The sequence below is a fragment of the Macaca mulatta genome, chromosome 1 (genome assembly GCF_049350105.2).
Source record: "Macaca mulatta isolate MMU2019108-1 chromosome 1, T2T-MMU8v2.0, whole genome shotgun sequence".
NCBI classification, from domain to species: Eukaryota; Metazoa; Chordata; class Mammalia; order Primates; family Cercopithecidae; genus Macaca; species Macaca mulatta.
The window spans coordinates 79,941,496-79,956,548 of NC_133406.1; the positions used below are offsets into that span (position 1 = coordinate 79,941,496).

The 15,053-nt window shown below is 38.1% G+C and overlaps 2 long non-coding RNA genes across 4 annotated transcripts in view; both read right to left on the reverse strand.

The window, feature by feature from the left end:
* LOC106993488 (uncharacterized) overlaps nucleotides 1-5,078 on the reverse strand; it is a 75,216-nt gene extending 70,138 nt beyond the window's left edge. For all 3 annotated transcript variants that reach the window (XR_013412323.1, XR_013412324.1, XR_013412322.1), the window contains exon 1: nucleotides 1-5,078. This exon is cut by the window's left edge. This is a non-coding gene — a long non-coding RNA (uncharacterized LOC106993488).
* Nucleotides 5,079-9,887: 4,809 nt separating this feature from the next.
* LOC144338324 (uncharacterized) overlaps nucleotides 9,888-15,053 on the reverse strand; it is a 105,846-nt gene continuing 100,680 nt past the window's right edge. Inside the window, exon 2 of the long non-coding RNA XR_013412326.1 lies at nucleotides 9,888-12,862. This is a non-coding gene — a long non-coding RNA (uncharacterized LOC144338324). The remainder of the gene's footprint in view (nucleotides 12,863-15,053) is intronic.

Below are 15,053 nucleotides of genomic sequence, written 5' to 3' on the forward strand. Positions count from 1 at the left end.
CTGAAGAAGGTTAATTTGAATAAAGAGTTTTTTGACCAAAACTTATTCAAGAAAGTAGAGATTAAGAGTGTTGAAGCAAATTACTCAATTTTACTCAGCCAAGTAAAGGAAATTCCGAGCAAGAATTTAGAACAAACCCAATCTGGTGTTTCTCCAATACTGATGGCAATGGGAGACAGGGGCAGGAGGATAGAAAGTGGGCAAGGAAAGGTGCTTCAGGAATCAAAGATAAGCCAGTTTGCAAGCCTGTGTGATATATCTAGCCCTGGAATTATTTGTGTTTTTACTTACTCTTTTCCATTTCAATTTAAGTCAATCATCAAAAGTCCTCCCAAGGGAAAAAAAGTACAGCGTATTAGTAAGTAAGCACAGGAAGCTCCATGATACATAGAGATTTTTTATTTCAGAAGACCAACAAATCAGTCATGAGCTGGAAAATTACTTGTTAAGGTTCAGTAGGGTTCCTGGGAAATGGAATATGATTTTTATTGTGATTAAATGCTATGGTATAGACAAACGATAAGCAGTATGTTTAACAAGATACATAAAAACAGTGGAGAAACCTTTGCTTTCTTCTTCACCCAAAAGAAGAGACTGGGGGGACCAAAAAGGATTTTCCATACTCAACAGGTAGAAAATGAAAAACAAATAATAGAAAATATTAAAAACCCAAGGAGAAATGCTTAATGCTATTTTTAGGCTCCCTTTTGATAGCATATTTTAAAAGGTCAGTTGTGATATAGAGTATGCATCATTTATGATGGAAGGTAAAAAACTAAATTGGACTTGAGAGGGAAGTGATTCAAGATTGCTTTTAAAAGTAGTGTGTTCAAACCAGTAAAGGGCAATGATACCCATTGCTGGACTGATTGTTTCAATCAAACCTGGCTGTAAAAAGGCACTTCTTTAAAGAAGGTAGATGAGGATACACAACTGGTAAACAAAATCAATTAATGATGCTTTTGATAATCGGAGGATTTTAAAACAGACAAAATATTAATTGGCAAAAATGGAAAGAAAGTGTAGAAGATGCAATTAACCTGGATTTGTCAAGAACAAATTATCAGACAAACATAATTTTCTTCTAAAAAAAAAATGCTGGGAATTTTGTATGGGGTGGAGCCATAGGGTTATATGTGGACTTTAAAAACATTTGTATGGAAAATAAGACTCAGAAACAGCAAATCACATAAAACCATTATGGAACTCAAGAACTGTACAGTGAACACCATTGCCTTCACCATCCAGGTCAAGAACAGAAATTTTCAGCCTCCACAGAAGACCTTCATGTACCTCATTCTAATCTCAGCCTCCTCTTTGGACAGGGAATAATTATCATTTGCATGGCAATCACTTCCTTGTATTTTTTAATATATCCATGTCTGTTGGTTTCCTAGGGCTATCATAGCAAGTTTATCATAAAGTGGGTGGCTTTAAACAACAGAAGTTTTTTCCCTCCCAGTTTTAGAGGCCATAAATTCAAAATCAAGGAATTGGCAGAGTTGGTTCCTCTGGGGGCTCTAAGAGAAAACTCATTTTATGCCTACTTCCCAGCCTCTGGTGACTGCTGGTAATCTTTGGCATTTCTTGATGTGTAGCTGTCTCTATCTCCAATATCTGTCTCTGATTTCACATGGTCTTCTCCTGTGTGTTTATGTGTCTAAAATCTCACTCTCCTTTCTCTTATAATTGGATTAAAGGCTCAGCCTAAATCCAGGATGCTACCATCCTAAGACCTTTAACTTAATTACATCTGCAAAGACCCTATTTTAACATAATTTCACATCTACAGGTACTAGGGGGTGAGGACTTGGATATATTTTTTAGGAAATATTGCCCAACCATTAGACCATGTGTATATCCTTAGTCTTAATAGTTTAATAGTGCCTATTTATTATTTTTAATGTGTTATATGATTTAACTCTCTTAATCTACAGATCTCCCTCCATCCCTTTCTTTATTAAAGAAAATCTGTTGGTATTTATTATTAAGGGTCTCTACAAACCACTTTCATTGCAATACATTGGTAGTCTAGAGAGAATAATAAAACTGGAGGTGAGATGAGCAATTTTGAAATGTAATTTTCTGAATTACATTCAGAAAAGGAAATGAGCAGTTCTAAGACACTCATGTTACAAAGCAAATTAGTGCTTTGTAACAACTTATTAAAAGGGCTGAGCCCTTTAACCTGTAGTTTCCCACCACCTTGATACAGCTGCTTGCTCTAAGACTCTAAGACTCCTTCCTTGACCAAACTTTAGATAGGCTTCTCTGAGTCCTCTTTTTGACTAGGTCTTGTTCTTGGGCCCTGTCTTTGGCTTGGCCAATCCAAATTGCAGCAAGAGTCCTGCTGAATCAGTTTAGCAAAATTTCCCCCATCCTTGATATTTGATCACTCTTGACATCTGATTAAATCCCATATCCCCCATCCCTGATACCTGTTTAAGTCTGTTTTGTGTTGCTATAATAGAATACCTGAGACTGGATAATTTATAAAGGAAAGACATGTCTTTATCTCTTGGTTCTTGTGGCTGAAAAGTCCAAAAGCATGATATCGACATATGCTCCACTTCTGATGAGGGCCTCATGCTGTGTCAATATGGCAGAGAAGCAGAAAGACAAATGAGTGTGTGCAAAGGGACATGCACAGAGGCTGGGCTTGCTTATAACAACCTGCTTTCATGGGAACTAATCTATTCCTGTGAGAGTGAGAACTCACTCACTTCAGTGACTCATGAGAGCAACGCCCCCATCATCTAAACACCTTCTACTAGGCCCCAACTCCCAACACTACCATATTGGGAATCAAATTTCAACCTGAGTTTTGAAGGGGACACCCTCAATCTATAACAATTATCTAATCACTCTTGCCTATCTACAGCAAGAATCCTGGTAAGTTATTAGAATCCTCCTACTCTTGAGAACTCCTCTTGGTTATTTTTCATCCACTGGCCCCCTCACCCTGCTCTTTCAGCTTAAATTCTCACTTTTCCTTCTGGTATTCAGAATTGAGTTCAGCTCAACACCAGTCTCGTTTTCCTATTGTAGTAGTTTCTGAATAAATCAATTTTACTGCTTTAACTAGTGTCTAGCTCTTGTTTTCTTTGATAATCCATGGTGCAGTTCAATATGTTCCTTTGTCCTCTGTATTTTATATAAATGGGCAGCCGGATCTGGAAAATGGGTCAGACTCAGGTTCAATTCTCTGGGCAAATATGTAGGTGGTGGTGGTATGTTTTTCAACAGGAGGCCCCATTTTATCTGGTTGTTTCTTTTTCTGATATTAGCAGCCTTTGATGTTCAATGACTACATCCATAAATTGTGATATCCTAATACTATCATTATTTTTTCCATTTATTAGCTGTAATACTGTAATAATAATAAAACACTTCCTGTCATCTACTCTTTGGCTCCCCAGTAAGTTATATTTCATGTAGGGAAAGCATGAAAAATGCTTCATCCTTTTTCTCTGCAGTTTTCAAGATGATAAATTTGTCCCATATCATCCTTCAAAAATGACGAGTTAAATTTTTATTGTGAATTCATGAACTCAAACATAACTGTTGAGTCTTAATCAATTGACATTATCATTCTTACTGTCATTCAAATTTTCTCATTTTGTCTAATGGAAGCTTCATAAAATTACCTCCTATGTGTTTTTAACACAAACTCCATTAGTCTTTAATCGTTTCTCTGTTATCTGGCATGACAAGATGTTTTGAGCTCATCTGGTACATTTCATGCACCAGAAATGGAATCTCCAAGAATCGCTGATTTCTATCAAGATTATAGTCTTTCGCAAAGGGAGATCATTGTTATTTGGTTAGTCATTGTTTCTAGACCTTTGCAGTGGACAAAGCTAGAAAGTTTACATTTATACTTCTATTTTGAGAAATAAAGTGCTTCATGAACCCATACTGATATTTCATATTTATATATACATACTGATAAATATGTATTTATATATACATACTGATAAATATATACAGATATATATGTATATGTGTATATATTTTTCTATATACTACACATATCTGTAGGCTTTTGTTTTAACTCCTTCTGTGATAAAACATCTGTGTCTCCTTTATTCCAGATCAAGACTCCTGGTTTTCATAAATACACGGAGTGATACACTTAGCCTATAGTTACTCATGTGCTTTATCCCATTTAAGTCCCAGTAAAACAAGTCTAATACTAAAACAACCAAAACAACTTCTTCATTACCTTCTTCCAGTCTTCTTCCAGTCTTCTCCTGATTTTTTATATTTTACTATATCTACATTATAGGAGCATATAGTCATTACATATTATACTCTCTCCCTTTTCAGTCCTTCTTAAGTCTAATTTCTATAAGTAAATATATATTTAATGCTCACCACCATTAATTATGTTAATATTTTGTAGACATTTTGATTGTCTGAAATCTGCTCTCTAGCAGGTACTCCAAGAATGCCAGACAAGAACAATACTCCCTGAATTTTTGCATGTTGATAACATTTTTTTCTATGCCCTTTATACTCGAAAATAAGTTTGGGTAGATACAAAGTGTTGGGCTCACATTTTCTTTTTTGATTGTATTAACTATGTTATTTCATTTTCTTCTAGCACAAAGTGCTGATGTTGAAAAAATCTGATAATACTCTATTATTTTTTCCTTATAAATCACTTTCTTTTTCTGTTAAGATGGCTAAAGAAAATTTTAGTTTGTTTCACTTTAACCTCAAGTAATTTTAGGAGAATATGTGTTGGTGTTTGTCATTCTGAGATTATATCCTTAAGTATGCAATATGTTTTTTCAACATGTAGTCCAAAGCATTTTTTCTTAATTTCAGGGATGTTTTCTCCACTGATCGTTTAATATGGTCTAATTTATTTATTTATTTTTTTAGGATGCTCAGAATGTTGGACCTTCTTTTTCTAGCTTCATTATTTGTCACTTTCATAAAATCCTTTACATTACAGTTGCCATTTCTTTATAATTATTAAAGTTTTTCTCTTTTTTAGGTTCCATTTATCTTAAGGTATAATCTGCTGTGTTTCTTCTCTTGTGTTTATCCTTTTAGTCCTCTTTTTCTGAAATAATAATAATAATAATTTTGGGGTTTTTTTTTGTTTTTTTTTTTTTTGAGATGAAGTCTCACTCTGTCACCCAGGCTGCAGTGCAGGAGTGCAATCTTGGCTCACTGCAATCTCCGCCTCCTGGGTTCACGCCATTCTCCAGGCTTAGCCTCCCAAGTAGGTGGGACTACAGGCGCCTCCTGCCACCACATTCAGCTAATTTTTTGTATTTTTAGTAGAGACGGGGTTTCACCGTGTTAGCCAGGATGGTCTCAATCTTCTGACAGCGTGATCCACCTGCCTCAGCCTCCCAGAGTGCTGGGATTACAGGTGTAAGCCCCTGCATATGGCCCTGAAAAAAATTATTTTTCTTCTATTTCAAATTCTTTTTTAAGATCTGTCATCATCTTTCTGAATTCTCTAATTCTGATTTGTGTTGCTCTGTCATGATTGATATCAGTTTCTTAACGTGTTTCATTACTGTTGCTCACTTTTATGTGAAATTAGGTTCTTGAATTGTAAAAAGAGGCATGGTTCAAATAGCTTTTCTAACTTAAGAAAGCTTTCCTTTCTGTTGTTTTGGGGTAATGTTAGAAAGTGTGACAGCTTGCTTTTTGAGACTTTCTCACTCCATTTCCCTCCCACAATTTTATCTGTAAATTCTTTTTCTATTGTTTCTACTGCCCTGGTGGTGGATTCATTTTGATTCCACTTCTAACAATTTCTCTTGCATATGAGGTACTGTCCTGAAACAGCTGGTAAATTTTAAGAGGTCACAGGACCTAGACTGTTCCACACCCTGGAGACCTCATGATGAGTCCACTATTTGGGAATGATAACACCTGTCCAAGTTTTATTTCCTGTTCTAAAGTTGGGCCCCTCTGCTTTCCAGTGAATACTTGTTGGCTTTCTCCTCTTCTTTGATTCACTAAATTCTCCATTGCTTTCTTCTGCTTCCTCCTACAGAGACACTGATACAATGCTCTCATGTAAGTCTTGGGGCTTTTGGCAAGTTCTTTCTACCCAGTTGCATTTTGGGCTTCAGGAGTCTATCCTGTTCATTTTATTGTAAATGTTACCCGTGGGATTTGTGTTCTGCTATCTATTTTCTCTGACTGTGTTAAAGAGGATATTCAAAGACATTTAACAACTTTGTAGCCACCTCCACCTTCCCAGAATGCCTCTGTTTGTACATATGTATTTTGACCTGCACAAAGAACTTATGCCATAATAATGAACATCTATGGAATGTACATTTCAGTTCTAGATTATGTTTACAATTTCTTTACACAGAGACTATCTCATATATAGGTTAAGGGGGGCAATTGCATGAGTGTCTACTATCTTCTGTACATAAGCCACAGAAACCAACAGTTCCATGAGCTTAAAGCACAACACAGAAAAATCTAGAGCCAATATTAGCACCAGTTTCTTAAATACACAAACACATGCAAACACACACATGCATATGTACATTCACATCTGAACTGTTGCCTGTTGACCTAACAGCTGGAAGTTGTCTATCAGAAAACATGCCATAAAACAATAAAGGAATAGTACTGATCAGTTTGGTTCCAGTGCGTGTTAGCAGGCACTTTTCCAACATTCTGAGTAGTAGCAAAAGGGTCTTTATATTATACCCTTTGAATCACTCCATTCAATGACATGGCATCATTTCACCTAAACTTGAATGGGTTTTATTGTTACGTGTTATTGAAAGTGTTCAATTTGACATATAAAAAGTAGAGCAACTAGAATAGATTCATTTGAAAAAATCAGAGATACATTTGAAAACTGCTATAAAAAAACTAGGTGAAAAGGGATCCCCTCAAATCCTGAAATAAAAGGATTTATGTCAACATGGAGATTAACCACTGATAGGTACAAAACTCTCACAGTATCAGCACTTGTGCAAGATGGAGTGCAGGGAAGGCAACAGTGCTTTAGACAGCCCTGGAAACAGAACTCAAAACCATTCACAGGTACCCACTGCAAAGCAGAAGCATCGTGGGCAGTTGTCAACTAGAAGGGATTTTGGCAGACTCCAATCCCTTGTGGAAACTCTACAGCAAAAGCAGCCATTTTCTTCCATATTAATCATAAGAAAAAACATGAGATGGAGAGGAAATCTGTAAAGTAAAAGACATTTAAAGATATATATCAACCAATGACACAACTGAAACCTTGTTGAATACCAATTCAGAGAAATTAAAACAATTAAAAAGCCAGTAAAATATGAGCAAAGAGTGGATACTTAATTATATTAAAGAATTATTATTAACTTAGGTGTGACAATATTGCAGTTACGCTTTTTTAAATAGTTCTCATTTTCTAGAGATGCATATGAAATATTTACAGAAGAAATTAGATGACATTTTGGATTTACTTCAAAATAATGCAGGTGCTGGGGATGGGTGGAAATATAGATAATGGTATACTATCCATGTAATAATGATCATTGTTGAAGTCAGGTACACTGGCTTCATTATACTAGTTTCTCTATTTCTATATATGTTCAAATTTTTCTATAGTAAAAAAATAAAAAGGAGATCTTGAACTGAACAGATATTGAAAGAGGTTAAGAGGCAGAAGGCTACATCAATTGAGGGAGATGCTTATTTTCAAAGAAGCAGGAAGAGAAGAGACACAAACACAGGCATCACGCAGAAAGCCACGCACACAACTCACGGCTCCTTGGGATGCTAACTGACTTCTTGGTCTCTTAGAGATTATGTCTGAAAGAGAAGCAAAGTTGGATAAAGATTATATTCAGGGAGGCAATTAATTAAACAGTTTTAAGCACTGTTAGATTCTACAGCAAGAATCAAAAAGAAATAGAAAACCATAGTCCGTCATTCTCATTGGACTGTATTTTTTTGAGGAAAAAAATGAACATTTTTTCACAACTTACAGAGTAAAGCAGTTCACATTGACCCTACTGATGCTGAGAAAGCAAATTCAAAATAAGTATCAGAAAGCAACAGAAGAAAAAGCAGATTTGTCATGGATGACAGGTTGAAAATGGGAGAGACAGGGCATGAGGTATGGGTGAACTCTGTGTGCGTTCTTTGTAATGGAGCCTGAAGCAGTACAGTTAGCCCTCGGACAGGGAGCAAATGACCTCATTTGAGTCCTTTCTTTCACATTTTCTAAGCCTGGACCATATTTTTTCCAAGCCTCAGTTTCCCGCTTTGGCGCATACACTGAGTTGGCTCCAGTGTGAGGTATGGGGATTTACGTCGGCAAGTGTGCTCTGTCAACTGTAAAGCCAGAGCTTTCCATCACCAAAAGGAACTGCAGGACCTGGCACATAATGGGTGATTAATAAATCTGACTCTAGTACTGGAGCTCGGGGCCGTTATGGTTTAAAGGCAAACATGAGGCAACTCCTGGCATCAAGATTTTCTCCTGTATTTCAAATGCTTCTTCCAAACCAAAGGCTCAGCAATTTTCACTCAGCATTACAAGGCCAAAAAGAAATCAGGCTGTAAATTGGCTTTGGACTTGGCTGGTTTTGTTTTGACTCTTGTTTGAAACACTGTTTTTAAAAAAAAAAAAAAAAAAAAATGTTTCTAGCAGCTTTAATGTAAAAGCAGTGTAATTTTTTTTTTTTTTTTTTTTTTTTTTTTTTTTTTTTTTTTTTTTTTTTTTTTTGAGACAGAGTCTTGCTCAGTCGCCTAGGCTAGAGTGCAGTGGCACGATCTCGGCTCACTGCAAGTTCCACCTCCCAGGTTCACGCCATTCTCCTGCCTCAGCCTCCCCAGTAGCTGGGACTACAGGCCCCCGCCACTACGTCCGGCTAATTTCTTTGTATTTTTAGTAGGGGTTTCACCATGTTAGCCAGGATGGTCTCGATCTCCTGACCTCGTGATCCACCTGTCTCGGCCTCCCAAAGTGCTGGGATTACAGATGTGAGCCACCGCGCCCAGCCAAAGCAGTGTAATTCTCTTTGTTTTTTTCTCTTATTATCATTATTATTATACTTTAAGTTCTAGGGTACATGTGCACAACGTGCAGGTTTGTTACATATGTATACCTGTGCCATGTTGGTGTGCTGCACCCATCAACTCATCAGCACGCATCAACTCGTCATTTACATCAGGTAAAACTCCCAATGCCATCCCTCCCCCCCTCCCCTCCCCATAATAGGCCCTGGTGTGTGATGTTCCCCTTCCCGAGTCCAAGTGATCTCATTGTTCAATTCCCACCTATGAGTGAGAACATGTGGTGTTTGGTTTTCTGTTCTTGCCATAGTTTGATGAGAATGATGGTTTCCAGCTGCATTCATGTCCCTACAAAGGACACAAACTTATCCTTTTTTATGGCTGCATAGTATTCCATGGTGTATACGTGCCACATTTTCTTAATCCAGTCTGTCACTGATGGACATTTGGGTTGATTCCAAGTCTTTGCTATTGTGAATAGTGCTGCAATAAACATGCGTGTGCATGTGTCTTTATAGCAGCATGATTTATAATCCTTTGGGTATATACCCAGTATTGGGATGGCTGGGTCATATGGTATTTCTAGTTCTAGATCCTTGAGGAATCGCCATACTGTCTTCCACAATGGTTGAACTAGTTTACAATCCCACCAACAGTGTAAAAGTGTTCCCATTTCTCCACATCCTCTCCAGCACCTGTTGTTTCCTGACTTTTTAATGATTGCCATTCTAACTGGTGTGAGATGGTATCTCATTGTGGTATTGATCTGCATTTCTCTGATGGCCAGTGATGATGAGCATTTTTTCATGTGTCTGTTGGCTGTATGCATGTCTTCTTTTGAGAAATGTCTGTTCATATCCTTTGCCCACTTTTTCATGGGGTTGTTTGTTTTTTTCTTGTAAATTTGAGTTCTTTGTAGGTTCTGGATATTAGCCCTTTGTCAAATGGGTAGATTGCAAAAATTTTCTCCCATTCTGTAGGTTGCCTGTTCACTCTGATGGTAGTTTCTTTTGCTGTGCAGAAGCTCTTTAGTTTAATTAGATCCCATTTGTCAATTTTGGTTTTTGTTGCTGTTTCTTTTGGTGTTTTAGACATGAAGTCCTTGCCCATGTCTATGTCCTGAATGGTGTTCCCTAAGTTTTCTTCTAGGGTTTTTATGGTTTTAGGTCTAACATTTCAGTCTCTAATCCATCTTGAATTAATTTTTGTATAAGGAGTAAGGAAAGGATCCAGTTTCAGCTTTCATATGGCTAGCCAGTTTTCCCAGCACCATTTATTAAATAGGGAATCTTTTCCCCATTTCTTGTTTTTGTCAGGTTTGTCAAAGATCAGATGGTTGTAGATGTGTGGTGTTATTTCTGAGACCTCTCTTCTGTTCCATTGGTCTATCTCTGTTTTGGTACCAGTACCATGCTGTTTTGGTTACTGTAGCCTTTGAAGTCAGGTAGCGTGATGCCTCCAGCTTTGTTCTTTTGACTTAGGATTGTCTTGGCAATGCGGGCTCTTTTTTGGTTCCATGTGAACTTTAAAGCAGTTTTTTCCAATTCTGTGAAGAAAGTCATTGGTAGCTTGATGAGGATGGCATTGAATCTATAAATTACCTTGGGCAGTATGGCCATTTTCACAGTATTGATTCTTCCTATCCATGAGCATGGTATGTTCTTCCATTTGTTTGTGTCCTCTTTGATTTCACTGAGCAGTGGTTTGTAGTTCTCCTTGAAGAGGTCCTTTACATCCCTTGCAAGTTGGATTCCTAGGTATTTTATTCTCTTTGAAGCAATTGTGAATGGAAGTTCATTCCTGATTTGGCTCTCTGTTTGTCTGTTACTGGTGTATAAGAATGCTTGTGATTTTTGCACATTAATTTTGTATCCTGAGACTTTGCTGAAGTTGATTACCATCTTAAGGAGATTTTGGGCTGAGATGATGGGGTTTTCTAAATATACAATCATGTCATCTGCAAACAGGGACAATTTGACTTCTTCTTTTCCTAACTGAATACCCTTTATTTCTTTCTCTTTCCTGATTGCCCTAGCCAGAACTTCCAAAACTATGTTGAATAGTAGTGGTGAGAGAGGGCATCCCTGTCTTGTGCCAGTTTTCAAAGGGAATGCTTCCAGTTTTTGCCCATTCAGTATGATATTGCCTGTGGGTTTGTCATAAATAGCTCTTATTATTTTGAGATACGTTCCATCAATACCAAATTTATTGAGAGTTTTTAGCATGAAGGACTGTTGAATTTTGTTAAAGGCCTTTTCTGCATCAGCAGTGTAATTCTTAAGAACACAAGTATTTGGATTAAAATCCTAGTCTCACTATTTCCAAGCTCAGTGACCTTAGGCAAATAACCTTACCTCTCTAAACCTTAATCTCCTCATCTGAATAAGAAGGATTACAATTCCTTTTTCTGGACTGTTGTAAGGATTAAATGAGATAATATTTTGTATATAAAGTGTTTAGCCAGTCCTGGAACATAAGAAATGTCTGTAATAATAATAAAATTACTAGCAGTACCGTTGTTAACAATCATGCTAGGCAATTTCTTAGAGGTCTTCTTTTCCCAAATTTACTGTGGTCTTGACTGGAGTAACCTGAGCTCTAAGTTGAGCACAGTAAACACACAGCATACAAATTAAGGAGAAGGAATGTCATCAGTCCTCCTTTTAGGATAATCTCTTTGAAAGTTACATTCCTTCATATACACTTTCCCCCATCACGTATGGTCTTAGATGATTACCTTAAAGAATAAAATGGACAGAATGGGACTGGAATCACTGCCCCAAATTCCACAGCCACTAAAAAATCATGAGTATAAGATTAAATGTCACAGCCTATAATTTGTGAACATTTACAATGTCTACATTATCGATTTGACCATTCCTAACACCCGCCCCTACTCACTGGTCTTAGAATCTCATTTAACCACAGTATTAGAATTACACATTTAAACATTATACAGATAACAGACTATATATGAGTAGCAACATAAAGATAATTTGCCTCCCCTTTCCCAGGTTTGGAATGGAGAAACAAATCACAAAATTATTCTGATATACTTAATACAGAAGAAAGCAATTTGTCTCAGTGTTAATGATCACTTCCTTCTTAATGTTTTGCAGGTTTTTCTTTTTTCTTTTATTTCTTTGAGATGGAGCCTCAGTCTGTCGCCAGGCTGGAGTGCAGTGGCGTGATCTCTGCTCACTGCAACCTCTGCCTCCCAGGTTCAAGCAATTCTCCTGCCTCAGCCTCCCAAGTAGCTGGGACTACAGGCACCCGCCACCACGCTCAGCTAATTTTTGTATTTTTAGTAGAGACGAGGTTTCACCATGTTGGCCAGGATTGTCTCGATCTCTTGACCTCGTGATCTGCCCGCCTCAGCCTCCCAAAGTGCTGGGATTACAGGCGTGAGCCACCGCGCCCAGCCAGGTTTTTCTATAAGACTTCATTTTCCTCTCTCACTCCTTTTTCTTTTTCTAAGAAGCAGATGCACATACTGTTTTTTCAAGAGCTAAGCTACATTGAGGCTTCCCTTCGAGAACCCACTTTTTACCCACACATCACGGAAAAATCAGGACCAGCTTTCAGGTGAGACCTGTAAAACCAAGATTTTGCCACAGTGCGCACAGATCAGATTCTCAAGCCACAGGGTCAGCACTGAAGTGGTAATGTGGGGAGAAGACAGTTTTGTTCTCCTCACTCTCTTGAGAATACAGTGGAGTGAGGAGGCTGAGGGAAGTCTCAAGGCAGGTCACTTCATTTCTGAAATCCGCAAGGCCCTCATGATGACCCTGGTAGCCTTCCAGAGCACAGCCGTTTCTGACATGCAGCCTGGTGTCTCACACATCCTCCAGGAGGGAACCTGCGGAGTGGAACAACTATAAAATAAACAGTACCAGAGAGATTCAATATGCTTGGTTCATTTATTTATTACAAAACAGAGTAGGACAGAGAGAGTAGCGTTTATACTCTTTTCTCCTCTGGTTATCATTTTCTTTGTTGTCATTTGCAAGCAAACCGACAGTGCTCAACAAAAAGCATCTTCTAACAAATGTTCTTTCCCTGAAATCAGTTTTGGGTGCATGCTGCTAACACTGTTCAATTTAGTGGCCTGAATGAGTCCAGTAGTTCAGGCTTGACATTTGCTTAGATCAAGGTTAGATTTACATGACACCTACCTCATCTAGTTTTAAAACATTCATTCCCATAGAACTGGATACTCGGGGAGAAAGTAAGAGAGTTGCTGAGGAAATAACCATTGTCTTTTCTTTGCCACTATTGCTGGTGAACTCAGATTTAACATGCTAGCCTGCAGAGACAGTAGAACTGCGATGCTTCATGGATAGGCCCTCAACCACAGTGAGAGGCTGCCAGACACAGAGAAGTAAGGTATGGATGGATCAGTGCATACGCACCTCCCTGCTCTCCATCCCCCACCCAATTCATGCACATCGCCAGTACAGTAAAGACACTTACATGGCTTGTCCTAGTCAAAGCTGGGATGTGAAAGCAGATTCCACAATCCTCTCTCACATTTCTTACAGACATAACATAACGGACAAACTATTCACCCCTTCTAGTCAGAAGAGGATGTGGGTGAGGAGAGCTGTCTTCCTATATGAAAGTCAGTGCCTCCTCATGACTCCAGCAGACCACGACGGAGTCAGAGGGATGAGGGATGACTTTATGCTGCAGGCCAGATCCTGACCAAAAGCACATTCCTCTCTGAGAGCCCTCATGCCTCTTTCCTTATCCTTGCAGCTTGAAAGCAAACCCAAACCCCAACAGCCCCTTAAGGACTAACTTGCTAGTGGGATATGGACAACTTCTTACCCCCCACATTTCAGCTATATGTAGTCATTAAAATAATCATTATTTGCTTGATTTTCCCATAATAGAATTAATCTGTGTTCAATTTAGTCAGGCTAGTCCTGAAATTCATTTCTCACATCTACAATTCTGAGCATGTCAGGGAAGTGAGCTGTGATATAGTCATTCTAAAATAGCATAACAAAAAGGGAACATCTCCAAGCTGCTGCTCTTTGATATATTAGGATGACGGAGTCCAGAAGAAGCTCTCTTAACCGATCTCCACTTAATGGCTTCAGTAAATAAACTACACTCCCCTTCTGCTCTGTTCAACATCACACTAACTGAGGTGGAGGCACCTAAAGGCACAACATGTGACTCTCTGAGTTCCCATGGACTTTTGCTCCCACAAGCTGAAAAGTGAGCATGCCAAAATTCAGTTGCATTTGCTTCCAAACCTGATTATAATAGTTGTTCTTCTTACTATCATTAAGTAATTTAATGTAATATTAAGTATAATTAAGAAATTTTAGTATAAAAAGGAAGGAGTAGTCATCTCTGTGAAAGTGACAGTGGGTGTTTTGTGAAGAGTCAATAACCATAACTCTCTAAAGCAGTGCTATCCAAGAGAAGTGAAATCCAAACCACTTAGGTAAATTTACATTCTCTAGTAGTCACATTTAGAAAGTAAAAAGAGGAGCCAGACATGTGACATGTGCCTGTAGTCCCAGCTACTTAGGAGGCTGAGGGGGGAGGATCACTCGAGCCCAGGAATTCAAAGTTACTAAGCTATGACTGTGCCATTGCACTCCAGCTTGGGCAACAGAGCAAGACCCTATCTCAAAAAAAAAGTACAATGGACCAGATAAAAATAATTTTAAGAATTTATTGTATTTTACTCAGCATATTCAAGCGTATAATCATATAAATTGAGATCTTTTATGTTCTTTGTCTGTACTAAATCTTGGAAATCCAGTGGGTGTTTTACATTTCTGCCATCCCTTGCTTTTGACTAGCCACATTTCAAATGCACAGTAAACGCATGTGGCACATGTCTACTATATTGGAGAGGGCAACTCTATAGAACTGCCATTTAATTAATAGAGACAACTGTTAGGAACGAAGGGAATTTTTTTTTGTTTTCTGAGACAAGGTCTCTCTCTATCCCCAAGGCTGGAATGTAATGGAATAATCATGGTTCACTGCAGCCTCAACCTCCTAGGCTCAAGGGATGCTCCCACCTT